The 24,414-nt window shown below is 37.8% G+C and overlaps 1 long non-coding RNA gene across 1 annotated transcript in view; it reads right to left on the bottom strand.

Annotated features, from left to right (window-relative positions):
- The window catches only part of LOC110257768, a 160,461-nt gene that overhangs the window by 5,528 nt on the left and 130,519 nt on the right, over positions 1-24,414 (bottom strand). Inside the window, exons 4-5 of the long non-coding RNA XR_002340734.1 lie at positions 2,985-3,155; positions 4-196 (exon numbers count right to left, since the gene is read on the bottom strand). This is a non-coding gene — a long non-coding RNA (uncharacterized LOC110257768). The remainder of the gene's footprint in view (positions 1-3; positions 197-2,984; positions 3,156-24,414) is intronic.

Raw genomic sequence — 24,414 nt, 5'->3', positions numbered from 1 at the left:
CACCTTAATGTTTAATGGCTGCATCTAAAAAGCCAGGATACTTGGTCATGCAGGAGAATAGCAAGGAAGGCATTTCGAACAGTGTCATCATTCAGTTCATACTTGTTGGCAATCTGAGGGACTCCCTGAACTAAGCTCTGGTGTTTATACAGCCATAGGAGTTCGACATCAGAGTTTTCCACAATGGGCTGCAGCCCTAGAAAACAAGAAAAGCACAGTCAGTAGACAAATATACAAAAAGGGCTGGTTAAGAGCAATCAGAGACAGTGTGACTCGACTCTGGCCAAAAAGTGAAGGGGGAGAATCACCAACCTGCCAGACAGTAAGTAACAATTACCTCTGGCTTGAAGAAGTAACTGTGTACAAACTCTATCCTTACAGGAGCTGAATAATCTCCTCAAAATAAGCCAGTCACAATTCCATGAAATCTACACCGTGTCATGCCCCTGCTTAAAACCTTCCCCATCGACCAGAAGCTTAAAATCTTAATCCACAATAAGACTCAGATCAAGGATTTCAAGCTCAGGCCTGGCATTAGATGATAAATGACAACTGACCCTAAGCCTCTATGTCAGGAAGGTATAAGGAAGTGGTGAGGACTGCGGTGAACAGCAGGACGCAAGGCCCACACCATAGGCACACCCTTCCCTCAGTTCTACCTGACTTCTTGTTGTGAGGACAGTGTGTCAGACCTTCTAACTGGTCAAAAGAAGCAAGAAAACTGGATTTTTAAAATCTGATTTTATTTTTTTTCCGGAGTCACATCATGGCTCAGTAGTTAACGAACCCAACTAGGACATGAGGATGCAGGCTTGATCCCTGGCCTCACTCAGTGGGTTAACGACCCGGCGTTGCCTGTGAGCTGTGGTGTAGGTCACAGACATGGCTTGGATCTGGTGTTGCCATGGCTGTGGCACAGGCTGGCAGCTACAGCTCTGATTCAACACCTAGCCTGAGAACCTCCATATGTTGCAGGTGTTGCTCAAAAATAAAATAAAATAAAATAAATCGAAATAAATTAATTAATTTAATTAAATCTGATTTGTAAATAATTCAAACTATGTAAGCCAACATTCTGCGCAACAAACAAAAGCAAATGTGAACCAAAGACTACCATTTTGTAACTTCTGCACATGCCAAGAACTAGAGAGAGAGAGAATATACTATATTATATTACATATAATTAGATATATATTACTATATGTAGATATATATATCATTACATATGGTTATACAGTTTTATTATATATATAATATAGTCACATGGTCATTTATAGATACATAGTTACATAGATACACAGTAGAAAATAAATATATGGGAGGATCTTCAAACCAAGATAGGAATATATAATCAGAAAAATTCGTATCATCTAGCCTGCATTCTATATTTTTAATCACTTGGGCAGGAGCTATGCTGAAGTATCATTTAGTACTGATTATAAAAAGAAAGCCTTACTAAGTAAATTTATAACATCAACAAGACTATAAGTGAATTCTTAACTTTTTAAGATTAATTAATTCCAGAAACCTCTGAATATACACTAACATGCAAGGCAATTATGTATGAGCCAAGACAAAAACTGATTCTTCATGAAATTAAAACATAGATTGCTGGTTTTGTCCTATGTCCAGAATACATCAGTATTCTCAATTGTCTTTTTTTCTCTTTTAAAAAAAATTTTGTAATGGCTGCACCTGCGGCATATGGAAGTTCCCGGGCTGGGGGTTGAATTGGAGCTGCAGCTGTCAGCCTATGCCATGGCCACAGCAACGAGGGAGCCAAACCACATCTGTGACCTACACTGCAGCTTGTGGCAATGCTGGATCTTTAACCCAGGGAGTGAGGCTAGGAATTGAACCTGCATCCTCATGGGCACTATATCCAGGTTCTTAACCCACTGAGCCACAATGAGAACTCCTCCACTTCTTTCTTTCTAATGGCAACAATTCAAATCTTTCATTGATTTACATAGACACTTCTAGAAATCAGTTAAAAATAGAGACTTTTAGCTAATATGATTTTACTACTTTCAGTTTATACTTACTATGCTTAAAATACAAAATTCTTTCAAGTGACTTTGGTTTTGCTTCTAAAGATTGAAAAAGTGTGCTTTAGTTTGATATGTCAGTATATACTTTCACTAGTTTCTTGCATAACACAAACTAGCTTCGAGGAAATTCCAGAAAATCATTTTCGAAAATGTTTGAGAAATGATAACATTCATCTAACAAGTACCTTCTCCCAGGGCAAAATTTTTGAATAAAGTTATTTGGATGTCTAAAATATGGAATAGTTTTAAACATCTTATTTCTTTATATTTACACTGAATGCAGTAAAATCTAATAAAAATGAAATAATTCCTTTTTTGTCACCTCTAAGATGTGGGTATACAAATCTATTTAAAATTAAAAACAGAGTTCCTGAGTTGTGGTTCATCAGGTTACAAACTCAACTAATATCCATGAGGATGTGGGTTGGAGCCGTGGCCTCGCTCAGTGGGTTAAGGACCCAGCATTGCCATGAGCTGTGGGGCATGTCACAGATGCAGCTCAGTTCTGGCATTGCTGTGGCTGTGGTGTGGGCTGGCAGCTGCAGCTCTGATTTGACACCTAGTCTGGGAACTTCCATATGGCGCTAGAGTGGCCCTAAAAAAAAAAAAAAAAAAAAAAAAAAAAAAAAAAAAGAATATATAAAAATAAATAAAGTTAAAAACAAACCAACCCTCACAATAGTAAAGGATCTTACCATTTCCTCATGAATTATTTTTTCATAACTGGGTCATTGCATAATTAATTATTGACCTTAAAAAGCCATTTAGCATATTGTGCATTTACATGTGCTAAAGGTGAAATAATATATTCCTAAGTTTAAAAGCACTTCTTTATGTGCCTTGGCTCACAACTACAGAAATAATACTAGGGGGTCTTTTGATTCTTGAGTTTTAATACTTGTGCCACAGCTTTATAAATAATCTAGAGCTTACAAATATAGCAGGAGAAGGAACTGGCTAAAGAGAAATACTGGGCTGGACAGTGGAGTCTCCAGGATGATCCAAGTATTTATATCCAGCTATCATCATGAAAAATGTCAATGCTCCTCTGGTTCAGCCACTGTCAGGAAAGATGAGTGCTGGCGCCATTCAATTCAGACACAGCTGTAAGAACAACAACAGATGTCCTTTTATTTTGAATCCACTGTTGCCTAATGGGGACAAAAATGATTACTGAGTATCTGCCAATTTGATAAAGTGCTACAATTATCCTAACTGTGTAATACCTATCAGTTCTTTAACAGGGGTACAAGTGGAATATGCCCAGGAAAAAGTAGCTTAAGTCTCCCAGTGGTTGGAGAATATATTTCATTATGTTGGGTTTCTGCTTAGAAATAATGGAAAGGGAAAGGAATATTTTTCCTCTTTATGCCAAACTTTGACACAGCAACATATACATTTGTTTTATTTGAAAAATTATTGTTTGAAAATCAATTAATGTAATCTGTCACGTCAACAGACTAAAAAAGAAAAATCATAGGATTATATCAATAGATGTAGAAAAAGCATCTGACAAAATCCAACACCAATTCATGATGTAAAAAAGAACTCTCAGTAAACTAGGAATAGTGGGGTACTTTCTCAATTTAAAAAGGACTATTTACAAAAAACCTACAGCTAACTTCATACTTAATGGTGAGAAACTCAAAGCTTTCCCATTAAGACATAAAGCAAGGATTTCCACTCCTTTCAACACTGTACTGGAAGTCCTTGCTGATGAAATAAGGGAAGAAAAGCAAACAGAAGATATACAGATGAGGAAGAGGACATAAAATAGTCATTGTTCGCAGATGGTATGATTGCATAAGTAGAAAATTTTAAAACAATGACAACAACAAAAACCTCCTGGAACTAATAAGTGATTACAGCAAGGTTGTAGGATATAAGGTTAATAAGAAAGAGTCTGTTGTTTTCCTATATACCAACAACAAAGCAGTGGAATTTGAAATTGAAATCATGACACTATTTACATTAGGACCCAAAAAAAAAGAAAAACTAATCACTTAGGTATAAATCTAACAAAATGTCAAGATCTATTTGAGGAAAACTATAAAACTCTGATAAATGAAGTCGAATTACTAAATAAATAGAGAGATAGTCTATGTTCATGAATAGGAAGAATCAACACTGTCAAGATGTACGTTCTTCCCAGAGTTCCCGTCATGGTGCAGCGGAAACAAATGTAAAAAAGAACTCTCAGTAAACCTCGTGGTTCCTGACTAGGAACCACGAGGTTATGGGCTCAATCCCTGGCCTCACTTAGTGGGTTAAGGATCCGGCGTTGCCATGAGCTGTGGTGCAGGATGCAGACGTGGCTCAGATCTGGCATTGCTGTGGCTGTGGTGTAGGCCAGCAGCAACAGCTCCGATTAGACCCCTAGCCTGGGAAACTCCATATGCCGTTGGTGCAGCCCTAAAAGGACAAAAGACCAAAAAAAAAAGATGTAAGTTCTTCCCAACTTGATTAATAGATTCAAGCAAATGACTTTATAGATATTGACAAATGGATTCTAAAGTTTACATGGGGAGGCAAAAGAGTTGGAAAACCCAAAGCACTACTGAAGAACAAACATGGAGGACAAACAGTACCCAGCTTCAAGACTTACAGTAAAGCTACAGAAATCAAGACAGCATGGTACTGGCTAAAGAACAGACAAATAGATATGGAACAGAATAGAGAGCAAGTAAAGGATCCTCATGAATATAGACAGCTGATCTTTTACAAAAGAGCAAAGGCAATACAATAAACCAGATAGTCTCTTTAACAAATGATGCTGGAACAACTGGACATCCAGTTATATAAAAAAAAAAGAAAGAAAAAGAAAATTTTTTAATTTTTAAATTATCTATTCTAAAGTACTAACTGAATGCATGCTCAATATTCATAAACTTGGATACTTAAGACCATTCACTGCAAATATATACTCACATGTAAATAACAGTAGCATCTAATAATTACATAGGAAAAGAAAAACCTTTTGTCCAATATTGCAACTCTGTGTGTATATGTATATGTACAAGGGACAGATATACCTAAATCTCTGAAAGAAATAATGTCTTCTTTATCTGATAAATCACTTATTTCCCTAACATACCAAGAAAAAAATTTTTCCAACTTACACTCCTCCTCTTCTATGCCCTTCTTTTTAAATGTAAAAGGAAAGAGGAGCTTTTTAAGAGGAAGATACTAAATAGATATTTTAATAAGATTTCAGGTGTTGAATTTCCTGACAATGGAGTTTGTTAAACCACTAAATCCATTTGTCCTGGATATATATTATATTTCCCATTTCCATTTGTCCAATATGTAACTATTTCAAAGATTAAATCTCACTTCCAGAACAAGCTATATATTATATGTAAATCACTCAACAGCAAACTGACTTTGATGACTTAAAGATATCTGGGAACAGGATTAATGAATTCAAATTAATCTTATATGGCTCTATATCAAAGTAACTTTTCTATAACATTAATGGACCCATAAAATCCATGACTAATACATAAATAAAAAAATCAGAAGAGTCTGAATCAAGAATATCTGCAAAATGTTAGAATTCCCAGGAGCAAATAATCTCTCAACTTACAAATGTATATATACACTACTATTCTAAAATAAAGTATTTTGATTAAAAAATGATTCCTATCCTGGAGTTCCCACTATGGCTCAGCAGGTTAAGGACCCAACATTGTCTCTGTGAGGATGTGGGTTTGATCTCTGGCCTCGCTCACTGAGTTAAAGATCTGGCATTACTGTAAGCTACAGCATAGGTGACAGATGCAGCTTGGATCTGGTGTTGCTGTGGCTGTGGTATAGGCCTCAGCTGCAGCTGCAATTCAGTCCCTGGCCTGGGAACTTCCAAATGTCATAGGTGTGGCCATAAAAAGAAAAAGAAAAAAAAATTCATATCCTTTCATAACTCTCCATTACTCCTCCTCCCAAATAATTTCAGAATGTAGTTCTTCCATTTATTCATTAGCCTTTAATATTAATTATGATGGGGTATCTCTATTTTGTGAACTAGATAACAAAAGTCAGTAAACTGGAAATAACTTTTGGCCATTCCAATCTTAACCAGAACTGGCCTGCTAGCACACATTTTATGGGCTTACCCACTCATTATTAATTGGTGTAGAATAAACATCTATTTGGCCCCGTAATTTATAATATTAGGCAACGTAAAAGTTTTTCCTAAAGCTATAGGTTCTTACTTTATGCTAAATGAAATAAACCAGACATAGAAAGACAAATACTGTATGATTCTACTTATGTGAAGTATCTAAAGTAATCAAATTCATAGAAATATAAAGTAGAATTATGGTTACCATGGGCTGGGAGAAGGGGGAAAGGAGGAGTCATCCTTTGATGGGTAAAGAATTTCTGATTTGAAAGATAAGGAGTTCCTATTGTGGCGCAGTGGAAACGAATCCAACTAGGAACCATGAGGTTGCCAGTTTGATCCCTGGTCTTGCTCAGTGGGTTAAGGATCTGATGCTGGCCGTGAGCTGTGGTGTAGGTCATAGGCGTGGCTCGGATCTGATGTTGCTGTGGCTGCCGTGTAGGCTGGCAGCTGTAGCTCTGATTGGTCCCCTAGCTTGGGAACCTCCATATGCTGCAGGTTCGGCCCTAAAAAAAAGCAAAAAAAAAAAGAAAGGTGAAAAAGTTCTGGATATTTCTTTTACAGCAATGTGAATATACTTAGCACTACTGAATCATTAACTTAAAAATGGTTAAGATGATACTCTGGTTTATTTCCTGACTGAATCAATATTTCAAGATTTACTGAAAAAAAGTGGTTAATTTGGTTCTTAGAAAGTTGCTGTGCAAAAGCTTTTCAGTTTGATTAGGTCCCATGGGTTTATTTTTGCTCTAATTTCTATTGCTTTGGGAGACTGACCTGAGAAAATATTCATGATGTTGATGTCAGAGAGTGTTTTGCTTATGTTTTCTTCTAGGAGTTTGATGGTGTCCTGTCGTATATTTAAGTCTTTCAGCCATTTGGAGTTTCTTTTTGTGCATGGTGTGAGGGTGTGTTCTAGTTTCATTGCTTTGCATGCAGAGCATCTAATATCCAGCACAAATGAACATCTCAGAAAAGAAAATCATGGACTTGGAGAAGAGACTTGTGGCTGCCTGATGGGAGGGGGAGGGAGTGGGAGGGATCGGGAGCTTGGGCTTATCAGACACAACTTAGAACAGATTTACAAGGAGATCCTGCTGAGTAGCATTGAGAACTTCGTCTAGATACTCATGTTGCAACAGAAGAAAGGGTGGGGGAAAAATGTAATTGTAATGTATACATGTAAGGATAATCTGACCCCCTTGCTGTACAGTGGGAAAATAAAAAAAATTAAAAAAAAGAAAGTTGCAAGTTCATCACATCAAGGGTATAAATCTTATATTAATCCTTTAGGAAGGCAATTAGCCTTTCTAATGATATTCCAATAAGCAAAATTATCATAGTAATGTCACAAAAATACTATTTTTAACAACAGTGAAGAACACTTCTGAAGGACTAAGATGCCAATATCTTCTATCACTTTCAAACCCCCAACAATAACTGATAACATGAAGTTACTTTGGTCCAGATATTATATAGTTCAAGCAATTACTTTTCTCATTGAAAAAATACATGTTAAAAGTATAGTGGTAATATGGCAGGATAAATCATTTCTAGCCAATGTTTACGGGGGCTGAAAACAAGCCTCTAAGGATAGAGTAATTCTGCCTAAATTATGTCCTTTGTTTTTGTACTAAGTGAAGGCCTATAAGAACTAATACCTAAAGCATAAGTAAATAATTCAATTGATATCAAAGCTCTTTAAAGGTATATAAAAAATCAGTATTATTAAAAGGCCTTTTAAAATGCTAATACTAATATAGGAAAAAGTTACTACTATTACTCAACTTTTGACAAATTAATGCGTTTCTGGGAAACTGTAATAGCTTTTGTATTGGTATTAGATATTAATTTTCTACTCCTGTCTTCCTACCAGGTACTGCTCTGACCAGGGTAGAAAAAAGTTAAAGCATTTTAGAATACTGGAAGGAGCTTTTCTATGAGAACAATCTTATTCCTGATGTAAACTGAAGCTTCTATTTGAAAAGGATGGCCATAGAGTAAGGGAATGGTAATTACCCAAACAAGATGTTTTTGGCATATTCTCAAAAAAAAAAAAAAACTATACAGATCAAGAAGAAAATTTGAAAAACCACAAAAGTTCCATATTCTCATCATAACTTGAAGACAAAAAATTCCCAGAAAACCCCATCAAATTATCTGTAAGTAGAAAAATAAATACTAATTTCTAGTGGAGCTCTCTTCCAAGCTTCCTCCTCAAGTATTAGCAGAAGCCAGGGTGTCCCAGAAAAAACTGTTTGGGAGTAAAGGTCCACAAAAAACCTAAGATTAAACATCATTCTCAGAATGACAAAGGGTACACTAATTGCAAAAAAAAAAAAATGGAAAGAGGGTCAATGTGTATTAGAATAGTGTTTACTCTGAAATGGAAAACTTTAAGGAAGGACTAGGCCTACCAGATATTAAAACAGACTAAAAAGCCTCTGTAATTATGATACTAGTGCTTGAATAGACAGGCCAGTTTATAGAACAGAAAGTACAGAAATAGATCTGAGTATATATGGAAATATAATACATAATGAGGATGGAATCTCATATCACTGGGTTAAAGATAAACTTCATGATAAATGGCACTGGAACAAGTGAGCAGCCATTTGGAAAAAGATAAAATTAGATCCATACCTCATACTTCACACAAAAATAAACTCCAAATGAATCAGATATCTAAAAGTTAAAAATGAAATATAAGACAAAGTACTAGACAAAAATAAACAAGTATTAGAGAAAAATATGTATGAATTACTCTATAATCTGAGGGTCAGGAAAGGCTTTCAAATTATACTCAAAATCCAAATTCAATGAAAGAAAAAAATTGATAAATTTTATTTAAAATTGTTCTAAAATTTTCATGGCAAAAAACATCCTAAGTAAAGTAAAATGATAAATTGGAAAACAGATTTGTAGTGCAAATCACAGAAAGGAACTGGTATCCCTAATACATAAAGAACTCTTAAAATTCAAGGGAGAATGTTAAAGGGTAACAGGTGGTGGAATAGGAAGCCCTGGACTTTCCCTCTGCCAGGAGACATACTGATCCAACAATAGTACATGAACAAACCCCATTGTGAGAAACCCAGAAACTTACTGAGAGGCAATTGCAAAACCAGCCATGATGAAGCCAGCAGGAAAACATGAGAGATCCTTTAACCAAGATCCCTACTCATGGCCAGGGCCATAAATCAAAGGAAGCTCCCAGCTTCTAGTTTCTCTCTGTCAAGGGATAGAATTGGGCCACATATCCAACAATCCAACTTTTCCAGGGCCCCCTAAGGGACTGATTTCTGTCTACCTGTCTCAGAGCATTGACAGGACCTGGCATATGCTAGATGCCTGATGGAGTGAGACCAAAGGCTATAGTTTTAACTAGTATACCATCAGTCATCATGGCTCCTCCCCCCAGCTCAGAAGAGAGGAGGCAGCTAAACAAACAAAAAATAATGGAAAATAAAACAAAAAACAGATCTCAGCTTCTCCCAACAAAGGGTAAGGCTAGACAATATATCCAAAGTTCTAACTTTTCGGGGGCTGCCCAATAGACTGCCCTCTGTCTTACCTGTTTCAGAGCGCTGATGGGACCCATCATATTTTAAATACATGGAGGTCACTAAGAACAAAGATGGTAGTTTGGATTATCATAAAGGTTTGGAAGGCTCCTGGAGATTCTGGCTGGGATCATTGGTGAGGGTCTCCTATACAAGCCAAGTTCATGAGGACGGGAGGGGTGCCTGTTTTCTCTAATGCACAAACACCAATACAAAGAGTCAAGGAAAATGAAGAAACAAGAAATGGTTTCCCAGGAATTCTGGCTGTGGCCAGTGGGTTAAGAATCTGACTGCAGCAGCTCAGGTTTTGATCCCCAGCCTGGTGCAGCGAGTTTAAAGGATCTGGCATTGCCACAGCTATGGCATAGGTCAATCGTGGCTGCAGCCCGGATTCAATCCCTGGCCCAGGAACTTCCATATGCAGGGGGTGGAGCTATAAAAATAAACAAAAAAATAAATAAATAAATATAAAATTAAGGAAGAGATTTCCCAAAGAAAAGAACACAGTAAGTCATACTTAAGACCTGAAACTATTAAATTCCTAGAAGAAAATTCAGGGGGAAAGGTTCATGACATTGGTCTTGGCAACGATTTCTCAGATGTAATACCGAAACACAGACAAGAGAAGCAAAAATAGACAAGTGAGACTATATCAAACTAAAAAGCTTCTCTGGAGTTCTCTCGTGGTTCAGGGGCTTAAGGATCCAGTGCTGTCACTGCAGAAGCTTGGGTTGCTGCTGTGGTGCAGGTTCAATCCTGGACTGAGAACTTCTACATGCCATGGGTGCAGCCAAAAAAAAAAAAAAACAGTTTTTTAAAATTTTAAATAAAAAAACTTCCACACAGCAAATAATCAACAGAGTGAAAAGGAAACCTCTGGAATTGGAGAAAATATTTGCAAACCACATATCTGATAAAAGGTGAATATCCAAAATATATAAGGAACTCCTAAATACTTGAATAGATATTTCTCCAAAGAAGACATACAAAAGTCTAAGAGGTATGTGAAAAGATGATTACCATCACTAATCATCAGGGAAATGCGAATCAAAAGCACACTGGTATGTCCCCTCACACCTGTTAAAATGGTTATTAACAAAAGAGGCAAAAGATAGGGAGTTCCCGTTGTGCCTCAGTGATAACAAACCTGACTAGTATCCACGAGGATGCGGAATTGATCCCTGGTCTCACTCAGTGGGCTAAGGATCCAGCATTGCTGTGAGCTGTGGTGTAGGCCAGCAGCTGCAGCTCCAATCTGACCCCTAGGAACTTCCATATGTTGGCAAGGATTTGGACAAGAAGGAACCCTTGTGCACTGTTGGTCAGAATGTAAATTGATACAGCCACTATTGAAAACAGTATGGAGGTTCCTCAAAAAACAAAAATTATAACTACCATATGACCCTGCAATCCCACTTCAAAGTATATATCCAACAGGAATTAAATCAGTACTACCTTGGAGAGCTATCTGCACTCTTATGTTCACTGCAGCATTATTCATAATAGCCAAGACATGGAAACAAGTGTCTGACAACAGATGAATGGCTAAAGCAAAGGTTATATGTATTTTATATATATATATATATATATGTGTGTGTGTGTGTGTGAATATAAATGAATATTCATATATATATATATGAATAATGTAATAGAATAATATTAAGCCTTCAAAAAGAAGGAACTTCTACCATTTGCAGCAACATGGGTGATCCTAGAAGACATCATGATAAGTGCAATAAGCCAGACACAGAAAGATACCTACTGTATGACCACACTTACATGTGAAATCTAAAAACTTGAACTCATAAAACAGAGAGTAGAATGGTGGCTGCCAAATGCTGGGGAAAGGAGAGTTTCTGTTCAATAGGTGTAAAGTTTCAGTTATACAAGACGAATAGGTTCTAGAGATCTGCCGTGCGGCATCATGCCCACAGGTAACAGTACCATACTGTACACTTCAAAACTGAGGACAATGTGGAGTAGAATTCCAACCCTTCATAGACAAATAGTATGAATGAGAAATAAGCCATTTTTATTTCAAGTTTTTTTAAAAATTGAGGAAAAAGGAGAAAAAAATTTAATGGAGAAAAATGAGTGAAAGAGACAATTCACTAAAAAAAGTTATAAAAATGGTCCTTAAATATATGACAAGATGTTTAACTTCACTCAAACCAAGAGAAAAGTAAATTAAATCTATACTATCTCTGACTCAGTAAATCAACGAAATCAGATTAAACCAAAACCACAATACATTCTGTAGGGGTTGCGGGAAAACAGACCCTCTCATTTTCCGAAGGCTGGGGTCCCTTTAATCTTTTAGGTATCAACTATGATGTCATCTCTTCAGAGTAACTTTCCTTGATCTCCCAATCCAAAGAATCTTAATTTACTTATTTATTATTTCTTCCCCCTACTCCAGAAAATAAGCTCACTAGAGGAGTGGACCTTACCAGACTTTAAATTCTGTATCTCCATAATAAATATTCAACAATTATACAATATACGAATGAATGAATGCATGATAAATACGTAAAGGTTAAAAAACTCTTTAGAGAATAAAAACCGTACTTAAGGTATGACAACTTTAGGACAGAAGAAAGTATAAGTTCTAAAAATACAGATTCTCTCAGAATTCCAAGGGCAGTTTGATTTATCAGCATTTCTTAAGCTACGAAAATGTAGCAGGAGTGAAATCCTACTTTTGTAGGTTACCTTTAACATTCCTATTTTAACTTACAATTACTTTTTCTCACAAAGTGGTCATGGTGCATTGTAATTATAAGCCTCAAGAAGCACATATCATCGCATCTTTAGAAAACATATAGCAAGGTTATCTCCGGGTGGTGAAATTATAGATTTTTGTTTTCTGTTTTCTTTGGGATTTTTGGCATTAAACATGAATTATTTTTGTAATTAGAAAAAGGCAATAAGTGCTATGTTTTGAAGGGGAAAAAAGAAGTATAGATCTGAAGGAGCAAGAAGGATGATTTTTTTTATGTGAATACATTTCATCCCAAACAGTCTACCAGCCCAAGCAGCATAATTGGGAAGAAAAGACCAGGTGTTTGCCTTTCAGCTGCACAATTCAATACAGGGAGTTGGTTTTGTTGTTGTTGTCTTTAATGTTTTCTCCCAAATGCTGAGACCAGTATTCCCAAATCTTAAAAAAATATATTTATTTAGGTGAATCATGCCAACCTAAATCTGGCCGGACAGTGCATTAAAAAATAAACTTCACTTCTGAATAAATACAAAATATATACACAAAACAAGAATGATGTTTTTCAAACTGGCAGAATCAAATTTGCAACCTGGATTCTTGTTACAAACATGGATTCCTGGGTCCTATTACAGAATTCCAGTCAAATATCCAAGATCAATCTCCTTTTGGGAAATTTGCTCCTAGTCCCCATCCATCTCAGAAGCCCTGGGAGGACTAATTTTTTTCAAGGGGGCCTTTATTTTTCTCCAAATGCAGTTCTCTGTCACCACACCCAAAGCCCCATACTTGTCAAATGGCATCCAGTTCAGGCAATGCCAAAATGAAAATAGATATGAAACAAAGGTTCTCAACTGATCACTAAATAACCCCTAAGTCAGGGAAATAATTTTCATGCTTTTTTTTTTCATCCAAATCCTTTAAAATGGCTATTTGAGTACTTGGATCTATTTTCTGGGAGCATTTGTAGCATTTGAGATTCTGTAACAAATCAATATTATTTTTTCAATAGCTCTGAGAGAGAGTGTGATGAGTTATCCATAGAGCGTTTTGCCACAGGGATACCATCTTCTGAAGCATCTACAGGCAAAGACAGTGCATCCAAAGGCTTATCGGTTCATCTGTTGCCAGAACCACTCAGAGGGGGGAAAAGAAAAAAAAAAAGGTTGGGCTTTGCCATTTCTCCTTGCTACCATTATACGTTCTTTCAAACTCACGTGTTTGCATGTGCCCTGAAAGAAAACTAATGAATTCTATTTCCTCCACTGATGGCAATTCGAGCTGAGCACAGGCAGCAGTGATGCAATTGGCATTTGATTCATCATGCTCACAGTTCTGCACCTGTGTCACTGCCAGCAGGAGCAAGGCAGCGTAACATAACACTGCTCATCCACTTCCCCAGGGATGACAGAGTATGAACACCAAGGAAAACAAACCCATAATACAAATTATTTATATTAGCAATCAATATGTACAGTTTATACAAACCACTTCCTAAAACGTTGCATAATGTTTAAAGAGTATCACACAAGTATCTGTAGCTTGTCTGCTCATTAGAAAGATAAAATCCTTCAGGGCTGTGGAGTATGTCTTTTTGCGGCCGTCAACAAGACAACCAATTGCTTTGGGGCACAAGCAGACGGACTATCATAGCTGTTTTGAGTACCTCTCAGGATTTAACCAGAGGCCCTGACCCCATCAGGACTCGCTAATATGGTCCATTTTCTTTTGGACAGTAACCAAGAAGGCTTTTCCTCCTTATTATTTCAAACCCACTCCATCTCACAAAATGCAACCAACTTCCTCTTCAAGCCACATCTCCAGAATAGGATCCCAAGGGAGTTCTGAAGAATGCTGGGTCCCATTTTCTCCACATGCCAATTAGTCCTGCTCACACCTCACCACTGAGCCAACAAAGACTGAGCCCCTCAGACAGCCAGAAACTACTGGGCCTGCCTACATGGCCAGGTGCCCTTTCCTACACTCTACTTCTCTCCCTCAAACCCAATCACAGGACTTCGGCTGGAAGACCATTTGAGGGTTTAAGTTAACCAAAAATGTAAAAGAACAGGGAAAAAATCCATATAAAGACTTTTTTAATGATCGAAGTTGATTAACTACTAATGGGGTAAAAGAGAACTCTGAAGAATACAGGAATAGCAAATGTAGGGAGCAGCTAACCCCACTAAGCCTGAAGGAGATTATCCAGGGAAAGTACAAGAAGAGAGCCCCTCTTCCCAACCAAAACTGAGATTTTGATCCCATTGGAGAGGGTCTGACTGTAGCCCACTAGATGGTAGAGAAGATCCCTGGGATCCCATAGGCAGAGCTGGCTCCCAACCAATGGTCCACTATTATGAGCAAGAAGCCATCTGCCTTGGAACTGAGGAAACTCTGAGGATGTTGAGTACCACTGGGTCTCTCATATCCACTAGCAGCCATGTCACAAGAATACCTTGAAAACAGTATGAGAAGCACATCTTCTGCTAAGCCCTGCACTATCCTTACAGTATGCTGTACCAGCAGGGCTTAACATTGGAAAAAGAAATGTTTAGTGTTAGGGAGGAAAATTTTGCCCTTCGAGGTTCTTCTAGGTTCTTCTGGCTGGTCTCATTAAATTGAGATTAACAGGAAAAAAATTAAACAAAAGTTTATTAACAGGTATACATGGGAGAGAACCAGGAAAACAGAGTCACTCCCCAAATGCCGAAGCCCTCACCTGAAATGCCACATTCAGCTAAAGACAAAAGAGAAAGTTGAGGGTAGTGATTTGGGACTTCAAAAGAGAGGAAGACAGTTCACATAGAGATGGAAAAGCAAATGTTTGGTGAACAAATGTATGCTGGGCCCTGCAGAGACAATGGAACACAGAAACCTTTACAGACTTGGCTAGGTTCCTCCCTGTCTACCACACTTAATTCACATTAGACTCTAGTGATCTATAGTGGTAGCTCCCTACCTGGTACAGGTCTTCAATCTACTATTCTTTTTTTTTTCTTTTTTATTACTTCATGAATTTTATTACATTTATAGGTGTACAACAATCATACAACCAAATTTTATAGCACGTCCATCCCAAACCTTCAGTACATCCTCCCACCCCCAACCTGTCTCATTTGGAAACCATAAGTTTTTCAAAATCTGTAAGTCAGTATCTGTTCTGCAAAGAAGTTCATTGTGTCCTTTTTTCAGATTCCACATGTAAGTGATAGCATATGATGTTGGTGTCTCATTGTATGGCTGACTTCACTTAGCATGATAATTCCTAGGTCCATCCATTTGCTAAAAATGCCGTTACTTCTTTACTTTTAATTGCTGAGTAATATTCCATTGTGTATATGTACCACTTCTTCTTGATCCACTCCTCTGTCGATGGACATTTAGGTTGTTTCCATGTCTTGGCTATTGTGTAGAGTGCTGCAATGAACATTGGAGTACATGTGTCTTTTCGACTCATAGTTTTCTCTGGATAGATGCCCAGGAGTGGGATTGCTGGATCAAGTGGTAGTTCTGTTTTTAGTTTTCTGAGGAATCTCCATACTGTTTTCCACAGTGGTTGCACCAATTTACATTTCCACCAACAGTGTAATAGGATTCCTTTTTCTCCACACCCCTCTCCAGCACTTATTGTTTGTAGACTTTTGGATGATGGCCATTCTGGTTGGTGTAAGGTGGTACCTCATAGTGGTTTTGATTTGCATTTCCCTAATAATGAATGATGTTGAACATCTTTTCATGTGTATTTTGGCCATCTGTATGTCTTCTTTGGATAACTGTCTGTTTAGATCTTCTGCCCATTTTTGGATGGGGTTGTTTGTTTTTTTGGTATGGAGCTGTAGGAGGTGTTTATAAATTTTGGAGATGAATCCCTTGTCAGTCGCTTCATTTGCAAGTGGTTTCTCCCATTCTATGGGTTGTCTTTTTGTTTTATTTAGGGTTTTTCCATCTACTATTCTTTAGGCAGTTAGGGGAAGGTGAAAATTTCTTCCTGAGACTAGACGGTTTTCAGCTCAAAATAATCTTTATACCAAAGAAATACTTGGGGGTGGCAAATTTTGCTCCCCTGCAACAGGATCAAGCGCCAATATCAAAAAGCAGACATCCCTCTCAGCACTCTTATTCAACATCATTATAGGAAGTCCAAGTTAATGCAATAAGGAAATAAAAGGAAAGCAAAAGTTATGCCTCTTCAGAAAGAAGACAGGAAACTCTCTTTGTACTCAGATGATAGGATTGTCTATGTAGAAAACATCAAAGAATTAAAAAAAAAAGAACAACTCCTGGAACTAACAAGTAATTATAACAAGGTGCAGGATACAAGGTTAATATTTCAAAATAAATTTCTTTCCTATTCATTAGTAATGAACAACTAGAATTTGAAGTTAATTATAGAAACAGACTCACAGACATAGAAAACAAACTTAGGGTTACCGAAGGGGAAAGAGGAGGGAAGTATAAATTAGGAGTTTGCAATTAGCAGATACACTACTATATATAAAACAGATAACCAGAAAGTTCCTATGCATAGCACAGGGAACTACACTCAGTATCTTGTAATAACCTATAATGGAAAAGGATATAAAAAGAATATATATAACTGAATCGCTTTGCTGTGCATCAGAAATTAATACAACATTGTAAATCAACTACATTTCAATAAAAATATAAAGTGCTGTAATGATATCACTCATATGTGGAATTTAAAATATGGTACAAATGAATGTATCTGCAAAACAGAAATAGGCTCTTGGACATAGAGATGAGATTTGTGGTTGCCAAGGGGGAGGGGGAAGAAGAGGGATGGAAGTTTGGGGTTGGTAGATGCAAACTATTACATTTAGAATGGATAAGCAATGAAGTCCTACTGCATAGCACAGGGAACTATACTCAGTCTTTTGGGATAGACCATAATGGAAGATAATATGAGAAAGAAACGTATATATATGTATGACTGGGTCACTGTGCTGTACAGCAGAAATTGACTTGACACTGTAAATCAACTATATCCTAATAAAAAATTAAATAAATAATAAATAATTTTTAAAAACACATCACGTATTGAGTTCCCACTATGGTGCAATGGGATTGATGGTGTCTCTGAAGTGACAGGGACATGGGTTCAATCCCTAACCCAGTGCAGTGTTGCCCTAGCTGTGGTGTAGGTTGCAATCCTGGTTCAGATTCAGTCCCTGACCTGGGAACTATCTGCCACTGAGTGGCAAAAAAAACAAAAAAACAAAAAAAAACCACCACCACATTACTTACATTAATACCAAAAAAGTAAAATACTTAGGTAGAAGCCTAGCAAAATATATACTATATCTATACAAGCAAAACTATAAAATAGATCAAAGAATTGATCAAGTCAAAGATCTAAATAAATAGATATTCCATGTTTATAAACAAAAAGACTTGGGAGTTCCCACCCCCCACCCCCGTGGCTCAGCAGTTAGAGAACCCGACTAGCATCAATGAGGATGCGGGTTCAATCCCTGGCCTTGCTCAGTGGGTTAAGGATCCAGCATTGCCGTGAACTGTGGTGTAGGTCGCAGATGTGGCTCAGATCCCAAGTTGCTGTGGCTCTGGCGTAAGCCAGTGGCTTCAGCTCCGATTGGACCCCTACCCTGGGAACCTCCATATGCTGAAGGTGAGGCCCTAAAAAAAAAAAAAAAGACAAAAAAAAAGATTAAAAATAAATAAATAAAAGACTTAATATAGTTATCAGTTCCTCTCAATGTATAGATTCACTGCAATCTCCACCAAAATCCAGGCAGGTTACTTTGCGGATATTGACAAACTGATTGAAAAGTTTACACGTAAAGACAAGAAGAGGCCTAGAATAGCCAACACATTATTGGGAAAAAAAGAACTAAGTTGGAAGACTGACTCTACCCAATTTCAAGACTTACTATAATGCTGCGATAATCAAGATAGTGTGATATTCGCAGAAAAGAGATAGATTCAATGGGTAATAATAGGGAACCCAGAAATAGACCCATATAAGTATAGTCAACCAATCTTTAACAAAGAAGCAAACAATTCCATGGAGACAGCAGAGTCCAACAAATGGTGCTGGAACAACTGGACATCTATATGCAGAAAAGAAACAGAATCTAGAACCAAACTTTGCATCTTTCACAAAAATTAACTCAAAATGAATCATATAACTATGTGTAAAATGCAAAACTATAAAACTATAACATAAGATACTTGACTATTCTGTTAATAATCACCTCTAACTAACACTTGACAACCAGCCGCCCAACTAGGCTTTGTTTCACCAAAGCCCTTGATATAAACAATGGCAGCTCTGCCCTAACCAATCCTTTCTGTGAGTCTCTGAGTATGCCTCTGTGCCCAGTTGGTGAGTGTAGATTATGCTGTGAAGAAGTTTGACTGAGAAAGGAAAGAGAAAGATGGAAAAGCCTCGAAGAAAACAGTACATAGCACATTTACAGGCTGAAGGAATGATCTGGTGAAGGAAAGAAGCAGGGCCTCCCTGTCTCCAGAAATCCTTCCAATGCCAACAGGAAGTTCTTCCTCAAATTTAATTTTGTGTTTACTCTGCAAAACTTTGAAACCTCCCTGTAAAAGTGAAACCCACAATTTTAAAGCTAAAACCCTTAAATGACTTAATTGCACGTAACTATACCCTATACAAACCAAGAGGAGCTTAGTGAAAGGTGTTCATTTCTCCCAGCTCCCAAGTGCTCTCCAACTCAAGTGGCCACATTGCCAAAGGATCCAGTTATCAACAGCAGCTGGGTTCTAAAAAAGTAAGAGAGGGAACTATATCCAGTCTCTTGGGATAGAACATGATGGCAGGCAGTATGGGTCACTATGCTGGACAGCAGAAATTGACATTGACACAACACTGTAAACCAACCATATTTCAATTAAAAAAATAAGTTTATATATTTAAAAAAAGTGAGGGACCACGAAGTTACTTCCTTAATCATCCTTAAGCAGTGGTTCTCAGACTTTAGCAGATACCAGAACCACCTGGAGGGCTTGTTAAACACAGATTGCTGAGTCCAGCCCCATGGTTTCTGATTCAGCAGGTATGTGGTGGTAAAATCTGCATTTGTAACAAGTTCCTGGGTGATACTGTTATTGCAGATCCTGGGCCCACACTTAGAGAACCATTACTAGTCTATGGCAGCAACATTGCTGAACATTAGATCTTTAAAAATCCCAATTTCCAGGTGACATTCCAGACCAAGCAAAGCCAAATCACTGGGCATCAGTGTGTGTAAATCTCTCTCACGGTGCAACTTCCAATGTGCAGACAAAATCGAGGACCACTGCTCCGTATTATTCTTCCTCATGAATAAAACATGGCTGGTATCTGTATGACTTGTTTACATGTTTGGATAATTGCCTTCGTGAAGCCCATGATCCTGAGACCTCGTCACCTGAACCTCCAGTGGTAGATCTGGGCTAGAGCCTAGAAATCTGCATTTTAACATTCACGCCATCACAATTCCCAGGTAATTCTGCTGGTGACAGTCTAAGAATCACATCTGGATGATAAAGTTCAAACTCCTTGTCAAAGAGCACACGGCTGGCTGTAATTTGTTTCCTGCATCCCTCACAACCACCCTCATTCCTTTTCCAAACAGGATGTGTGTCTTTCCATCCATATGTCATCCTCTCAGCCTTCAGTGTTCTTTCACCTCTTATCACACGTTTAGTTAGTATATATCCACCCACAATGAACAGACAACAAATAAAGTAAGAAGGACACCAAAGAAAGGAAATATTTTTTAAAGTGTTACATTTTAAAACTTCCATATATGAAAGCTATTTTTTAAATGTAATGTCAGGGGGAAATGAGCAGATTACACACCAGAAAAATTACTATCATTAATTTTAAAAGAAAAAATTCTTACAAGGCAATAAGAAAATAAGAAAAGCCAGAACACAGAATGGGTGAAAGATGAAAGGGGGCATTTCACAAAGTAATCACAAATGGCCAAGGAGTGCATAGAAAAAAATGTTCAGCTTGTTAGTAAATAAAGAGATACAAGTTAAAACTACTTGTCAGGTTGGCACAGGCAAAAATGCAAAGCACTCATAGACAGCGAAGGGGTGGGGAAACAGGTATTCAAATTCATTTCTTTTTTACTTTCTTTCTTTTTAGGGCTACACCTGTAGCACATGGAAGTTCCTGGGCTAGGGGTCGAATCAGAGCTGCATCTGCCAGCCTACACCACAGCCACAGGAGCACCAGATCCAAGCCGCATCTGTGACCTATGCCGCAGCTCACAGCACCACCAGATCCTTAAGCCATTGAGCAAGGCCAGGAATCGAACCTACATCTTCACAGACACTATGTTGGGTTCTTAACCCGCTGAGCCACAATAGGAACTCCTCAAATACATTTGTGATTTGGAGAGGGAGTTGGTATTCTTTTTCACAATATGAATATGGCTATATGAACAAATGCCTTCCCCAAGTGATTTCTCTAGGAAATGTTCTGACAGAAATAATCATATACTTAAGCATGGGTTAGTAGTCAATTAGGACATTTTTCAAAGAATCAGTTACAATAACCAAAAATTAAAAATAGTTTAACTGGTCAACAAGAAGGGATGGACACTTACATGTGGAATCTAAAATATGATACATAAGAGTTCCCTTCATGGCTCAGCAGTTAACGAACCCAACTAGGATCCATCAGGAGGTGGGTTTGATCCCTATCCTCACTCAGTGGGTTAAGGATCTGGCATTGCCATGAGCTGAGGTGTAGGTGGCAGACAAGGCTCAGATCCCACATTGCTGTGTCTGTGGTGTAGGTTGCAGATGCAGCTCAGATATGGCATGGCTGTGCCTGTGGCGTAGGCTGGAAGCTGCAGCTCCGATTTGACCCCTAGACTGGGAACTGCCATAAGCCGCAGATGTGGGCCTAAAAAGAAAAACAAAAATGACATAAATGGACGTACCTATGAAGCATGGCAGAAGACACAGATTGGCAAACTTTATATAGTTCGAGAGTACATATTTTAGGCTTTTTAGAACTCTAAGGTCTCTGTTACAACTACTTAACTCTGCCATGGTAATTTTGAAAGCATCCACAGATATTATGTAAATGAAATAGCATAGGTGTATTCTGAGAAAAGTGATACAAGGACACTATAATGTGAATTTCATATAATTTTCATGTGTCATAAAATATTTTTCTTCTTTTGGTTTTTTTCAACCATTTAAAAATTTAAAGCCCATTCTTGCCTGGCAGGCTGTGCAGAAACAGGTGGCAGGTTGGATTTGGCCTGCAGTTACAGTGTGTCAACCTTTGGCATAGGAAAATCTCAGAAAATATTGCTAAGGGATTCAAGCGGATTACAGAGAAGAATGCAAACACAGAGAAAAGACTAGAATCAATATCTGAGGCTGGCGCCTCAAGTTTTTTCAAAGCTCCATAGACATAAATAGCCAGGTTTGAGAGTCACTGCCATAAAATGTGAAATAGTGGGAAATGTTAAAATAACTTAGAAAATTTTCTAGCTTAGAGTTTCTCAACCTTGACACTGATGATATTTTGAGCCAGATAATCTTTTGTTGTGGAGCTGCCCTGTGCCACACAGGAGGGTGAGTGGCACTCCGGCCTCTACCTACCAGATACGAGTAGCATCTCCCCAGTTGTGACAAACCAACAACCAAAAATATCTCTAGATGTTGCCAAATGTCACCTGGGGAAGAAAGTCACCCCAACTGAGAACTATTGACTTAGAAGATCTGACTTCCAGCATACTTTTGTGAGGGGACAAAAGATTGAGTATTATACTTGTCTTTCTAATCTTTATGCCTCTGAAAGGCTCTATGTTTATCCAAACCACACAGTAATAAAATGATGGGGTTTACAAGAATAAACATCATAATTATGAGTGCAGTGGTGCCTGGAACGTAATTTCTTGTTTTCACTTTTTCACAACTGTCTGATTAATAAATGTTCTGGACCTAAAACCCTTCAGAGAGGTGAACTGGTTGACTTATTGAGGTAAATACATCAAGGCACATGAGTTTTGTACCCATGAAGAGGTTACTGAGGCTCCTGCAAATGACAACGTGAAGAGGATTCTTAACTTGTAAGCTTATTCTTATACAATGTGAGGAAAAATCTTGCTCCTGACCCTTCTTATTATGAAATGTTTCAGTCACACAAATAGAATCGAGAATTCTATAACAACCATGAAGTAGCCACCAGAGCAGTGTGAGCGGATAAGCAATGAGATCCTGCTGTATAGCACAGGGAACTATATCTAGTTGGAACGTGATGGAGGATAATGTAAAAAAAAGAATGTATGTATATGTGTGTGTGAGAGAGAGAGAAAGAGAGAGACTGGGTCACTTTGTTGTACAGTAGAAATTGACAGAACACTGTAAACCAACAAAATAATGGAAAAAATAAAAATCACTAAAAAAAAAAAAAAAAACCTTCTACAGACAATTGCTGCAGTGCTCATCTATCACATTCCCAAACCCCCAACACATTATCATCCCCATACATCTCTTTGTACTTTTTTTTTTGTCCATACCCACAGCACGCAGGATCAAACCCACGGCACAGCAGTGACAATGCCAGATCCTTAACTACTAGGCCACCAGGGAACTCCCACCTCTTTATACTTTTCATTAACCAGTTACACAGCCTAGTTTTAGTTTATATGACCAGCAAGATATAAAAGACCCTGAAGTAAATGTATGCTTCAGCTCCCCTGAGGCCAAGGTACCCCACACATATCTCGGTGGTTTACAATCAGAAGATGAAGCACATCCTTCGCAACTGAGAAAGGCCCTTGGGAGCTGCACATGAAAGGCGCAGCTCTCTGTGATTGCACTTCCTCCCTCCTGCTGCATCCTTTACGTTTCTTAAAGTGTTAGGCGAGTAGAGTCTTGTGAGTCTTTTCAATTATCCAATCCTGTTTATACTTTCAATGATATTTCACCTACGCTCAGGGAACAGGATTACATTTATTCCTGGTGGAAAAGATGCACTGTTTTTACAAGCTTTTTAGAAAAAGGCTTTCAAGTTTTTTCTCATCTCCTGTACTCAAAACTGATTAAAAATGTATACAGCTGCTACACGACAATAGATAGCCTAGGTGATAGTGACAAATGTTCCTCTTTGCTAATATGTAGCATTTTTCATTCTTGAAAACCTAAATGAACGTTCTTTCTCCAATTGTAAAAATTGGGGTTTTTTTTGTATAATTCTTCCAATGCACATAATTTACATTCGTGATTAAATTTTGTAAGATGAAAGTCAGAAAAAAATCATTTTGACAATGTGCAATGAGATTCATCGGCCATGCCTTGATCTTCTCCCAACCTGTGTTTGGCTCATGCCATGTCCCTATTTTGTCTCCTGCTCCTGTTGACATATCCTCCTCCATATCTCTGATGATATAAATTCTACTTTTCCTTCAAGAGTTAGCTTAAATCTGGCCTCCTCCATTAAAGCCTCCCTGCCTGCCCCCAAACCTATAAATCCATTCATATCACTCTGCCAGTGTTACTCAGTTGACACTTGGTGTGGATAATACAAGTATTTCATTAGGTGGAACTGTAGCCCTTCCAGAAAATGTTTAAGTTCTATCAGAACAGAAATCTTGCTCACTCTAGCTTGATTTATGTATCTTTATTTTGATTACAATGCCTAAAAATCACCTTGCACATATTAAGAGCTGGATAAGTATTTGTAGATGGGTTTGATAATGAGAACGCAGAGGAGGACATCATGTTCAGGAGTGTGAATTATAGATCAAATACTGGTTGTACTGCTTACTACAGTCAATTTACTTAACTTCTCTGACTCCATCTCTTCACTCACAAAATAAGGACAGTTGGAGAATCTACTTCATTGGACTGTTGCAAAGATCTGTAAAGATTAAATGAGAGAATACAAGGTAGCTAAAGGAAAAACTCCCTGTGCTTCTCCTTTACTCTCACATTCACAAT

The sequence above is a fragment of the Sus scrofa genome, chromosome X (assembly GCF_000003025.6).
Source record: "Sus scrofa isolate TJ Tabasco breed Duroc chromosome X, Sscrofa11.1, whole genome shotgun sequence".
NCBI classification, from domain to species: Eukaryota; Metazoa; Chordata; class Mammalia; order Artiodactyla; family Suidae; genus Sus; species Sus scrofa.
Note: the sequence above shows the minus strand (reverse complement) of the source record. Positions and strands in the feature narration are given on the sequence as shown.